Source organism: Arvicanthis niloticus, chromosome X, assembly GCF_011762505.2.
Source record: "Arvicanthis niloticus isolate mArvNil1 chromosome X, mArvNil1.pat.X, whole genome shotgun sequence".
NCBI lineage: Eukaryota > Metazoa > Chordata > Mammalia > Rodentia > Muridae > Arvicanthis > Arvicanthis niloticus.
The window spans coordinates 62,466,443-62,471,233 of NC_047679.1; positions in this window are offsets into that span (position 1 = coordinate 62,466,443).

The window sequence follows — 4,791 nt, forward strand, 5'->3', positions numbered from 1 at the left end:
AGTTGTTTGTTAAAGTTTGAAGCCTGATACTCTTTCCCTTGTATAAATATCACTTTTGTTCACCAGATATAATTGTTGTCTCAGAGGTTTACTGTTGAATAAACTCTCCTTTTCTAGTTCTTTCTGAACTTTGACTGGCTGGTTCAACTCAACTATTTTGGCTGAAACTCTCCAATCTGATTGATTTATAATCTGGCTTCTTTTAGCTTCTCACTGAATTGTTCCATTTGACCTTAAACTAACTCTAACAATCTGTTCTTATCTTCTGGCTCATTCTAATACTTTGGCTGCAACCTGCCTCTGAATTGAACTTACAGAACTCAACTGAACTAACTGAACTGAACTCAGAGAGCAAACACACAATGAACTCACCTGCACTGCACTCATTGAACTAAACTGAACTGCACTGAACTCTGCATTTCACTCTCTCTGCATTGCTCTCATAAGTCACCCCCCTTTCCTATGCTGCTCTCTTGAGAGTTGGGGATATACTATCTGTGACGTATTTTGTCAAATCTTTCTCAGATTTGTCACTTCACCTGCACCTAGATTAGATGACACTTCAAACATGGCTGCTTCCTTCTACAAACTAACTTTACCTTCACTGTTTGAGATTAAAAGTGCATGTCTGTATTCTAGCCATAGAGATCAAAGGTATGTTATTCCAGCTGGATCATATATATCTAGAGGGTCTTTGAATGTGACCACTTGCCAGAGCAACCATTTTGCTGTATTAAAACTTTACACCACTAAGAACTTTCACATGTCTACTAGTATCATCCTAGTTAAACTCCTGTTTAAACAATTATGTTGATGAGACTTTATATATGTAGTTTCTGACATTACCAGAAACCACAGTTTCATAAGAAAATCACAGAAGCTCTGGCTTTTATAATCTTTCTCTCTTCTATACAGTAATATTCTCTGAGCATTAGGTGCAGGATTTGTTTTGAAGAGGGGACTAGGACATTGGGATTGGGCTCCACAACTCAAAATAACTTTTTAGTTTTCTATGTATATACTCATTTTGTTTGAAACTATGTCTTTGTACTATGTGTGTGACTGATATCTACAGAGGCCAGAAAAGAGTGTCAGATATCTTGGAAACAGATATGCAGATGTTTGTGATCTGCCATGTAGAAGCTGAAAATGGAATTTGGGTCCCCCTCAGGAGCAGGAAGTACACTTAACTACTAAACTATTTCTCAAGTGATTAAAATCACGCTCTTTATTTTTTCTGATTAGTTTTGGTTTGAAGTCTAATTTTTCAGGTATTAGAAGTGTGACTTCTGTTTGTTTCCTGGTTCTATATTTTTTAAATATCTTGCCCATCTTTTCACCCTAATATAATGTCTTATATAAGATTATATAATATAACCTTTGATTAAGGTAGGCTTCCTGTATTTAAAAAAATCTGATGAAGTTTTCTAAAACAAGATGAGGTATGGTGCAGGACTGTTTTGTAATTGTATCCATTGAGGACTGGGATCCAGAAATCTTTGTATTTTGGTTGACTGTGTTATTCTGTAGTGTTCTCTATCTGTTGCACATAGAAGTGTCTTTGATGAGGGGTGAAGACAACACCTATACTGAGGTATAGGGGCAAGTATTGACAATGTAATTAGGGATTATGCTGCTTTACTGAGTAGTGGCTGTAGATCCTTCTCCAGTAGCCCTGATTTCACTATCACTTAGTGGTTAGCTAGGTCTCCAGTAACAACCATGGATTCTTTGTGCAGGGGAGGGGGGCAGTTTTTAGGGAGATAAATGGAAGTAAATACAGAAGAAAGAATGAGGACGTTAAAGAGGAATAGCAAGGTACATGATGAGGGAAATAGGAAAGTTCTTTAGGCAGAATGAGAGAGATAAATACAGAAGGAGGGAAAAAGTGTAAAGTACTAGTAAGAATGTCTGAAAAGAACATAAGGAATCATACTATTAAGTATCTGAGAAGAACACACACATAATTGTGTGTGTGTGTAATTTTAATGAACTTTTCTCATCTGGCATAACAATGTTCTCTCCAAGATCTAAAGACTATTTAACAAAAATTGCAATATTAGACATGAAGTCTTTTTCCAAGTTGTTAGTTAGGCATGTCTAAGAGACTCCCAAATTAGAGAGCCCCTCACTGACCCTCAGAGGTAGAAGGTAAATCTCTATTGCTGAAGATATCAAGTACTTCAAAAAGAGTGCCCAGAAGCTCCTGAGTGACATAAATGCCATCTCACTGAGGGTTAGCTTTTATGGTACCAGAAGGCACCAGGTAGTCTTCCAAAGGAAAAAACAATCAACAGTTCTAACCTAGCTATGAAACCTATTAAATACATCTAAAACCTAGATGACACAATAACCTGTATGGGTGCAGTAACAGCACAAATTTGGTGGCAGTAACCAACATCTCTCAAATTGGAATAGCCTGTTCTTATCATGGGATTTTTTTTCCTCTTGCACTTATAGACAGATATTTTTGCTGGCTATTGTATGCGAGGTTGACATATTTGTTCTTTCAGAACCTGAAATACATTTGTTGTATGTCCTTCTATATATTAAAGTTTCCATGAAGAATTGTCATTTATTCAGATGGGCCTACCTTTCTTTGTGACTTGTGTCTCCTCTCTTCCATATTTCAATATTCTTTGTTCTATATATTTCTTGGTTTTGCAGTTACATAATCAAGAGAATTTCCTTTATTGTGCAACCTAATTTGGATTCTCTATAACTCTTGTACCTTGAAAATTATATCTCTCTCTAGCCTTTGAAGATATTTTCTATGGTTTTATGGAAAATATTTTATTGATCTGAAATTTTTTCTCTGTCTTCTGTGATTATAATTCATAAATGTGATCTTTTTCTGATGTCCTAAGGGTCCTGGACATTTTTGAATATGTTTTTTAGTTAATCTTCTTTTAAACTGAATGATTTAATACCTTTACTTTTTGTTTGGATTATATTTTACCTTCCACTTAATCCATTTAATTGATGGGATATTTTAATATGTACTGAGTTTTTCATTTTGAGATTTATTTAAATTTGTTCTATGTTTAGTAATTATATATGTTTATTGAATTTTATTTTCATATTATAAGAAGTCTTCCTTATTTTATTAGATTTTTTATTCGAGAACTTATTTCCATAATTTTTAAATTTGTTCAGCCATGTCTTCTTGAGTTCTTTGGAGTGTTCATACTATTTAAATTTATTACATGAGTATTATATAAGTTGATCTCACTGGAGATTAATTATTGTTAGAAGAGATATATTGGTTATGTTTTTATTGGGTTTTGTATTTTTACTGTGAGACATGGGTATCAGGAATGGGATGACTGTATTTTGGTATGCCTTTCTACCCCATTTATGTTTAATGAACATTTGAATCTCCATTTGCTATTGCCATATCTTAGGAACATTTGGATCAGTTAGGTAATATTCAAAGATCTATCTTGGAGTCACTTGTGAATGTAATAGCTGAGCTGATCTTAGTTAATATAGAGAAAGTCATACCTTCTATCCTCATCAGCAGATACTTTGTAGAAAAAAAGTGTTCTCTCTGGTTCTATGTATGTAGAGGTTACATGTCCAGAGATTAGGGGTGGTGAAGGATAGCTATGAATTGTACACCACTCGCTTCAAGTTGTCATATGGAAAGGTCTCAAAGAGAAGAAGATGTGAGGGCTAACAATAGAGTGCACAAAGGTTCACCATAGGTCCTCAGATGGTAACATTCAAATCTCAAGTGGATAGAGAGGTAGGGGAAGCTTGTGCAAGAGATAATTCCCTGATGTTCCTGTTCCTCCTGTGGTAGGGTTAAGGGAGAGAGAGAGAGAGAGAGAGAGAGAGAGAGAGAGAGAGAGAGAGAGAGAGAGACTACCTGTAAAGCAAATAATCATCATGGTCCACACTGACAATATTAAGGTTCCAAAGTGAAAGTGAACCAGTAGTACAAGTATGGGCTCAGAATAAACCCTCATATGCTGCTATTAGGTTCCCAGAAGAGAAAGGTGGGAACTACCTTTGAAATGGTCATGTTTCTTTTTTTCTTTTTGATAATACAATAGTACTTTACTTTGATTTTTACTTCCACAATTCTACAAAACAATGCAATACTGACATTTTCTTGCTTAAAAATTTCATTATCAATGTCATCTTGTATGTTTGTATAACTATCTAATGATATTTCAATAATATGAGAATTTTTTATAGTGTAGGCTCTGGCAAACTTTTCACATGATAAATATCTACTGAGTTTGAGGGCTTTTTCTAGTCTTGAATACTCTGATTTATTTTATTAAGTCAGAATATCTGTATACTTATAAAAATTCAGTGATGGACAAACCATAATTTTTGAATAAGATAAATACCCGAGAATTAATTTGGTGATGAACAGAAGAATGAGGGAGAACAGGATATTAAGAAACTTTACTCAAAGTTAAAAACTTTAGGAGGTTCAGGAAGAAGCATGGCTACCATGTCTTATTGGACTTAAGTCCCTCACTTACAATGTATATTGTATATAATATTTAAAAAGTGTAATATAGTTTATATCCACAGTGAAAAGCGATATATAATAGAGGGATATAATATAAATATAATATAATATAAATAATATAAAAATATAAATAAAATATAATATAAAATATAAAATTGTCATAACCCAGAGTAAAAAAATTATTAATTTTTGAAAATTTTAGTTGAGTTTTGAAGACATCTGTATAAATTCTTTTGCAGAAATGTAATCCTATTATGCATACTATTCTAGAAAAAGGCTTCTTTTTTACATTCTAGTTAAAA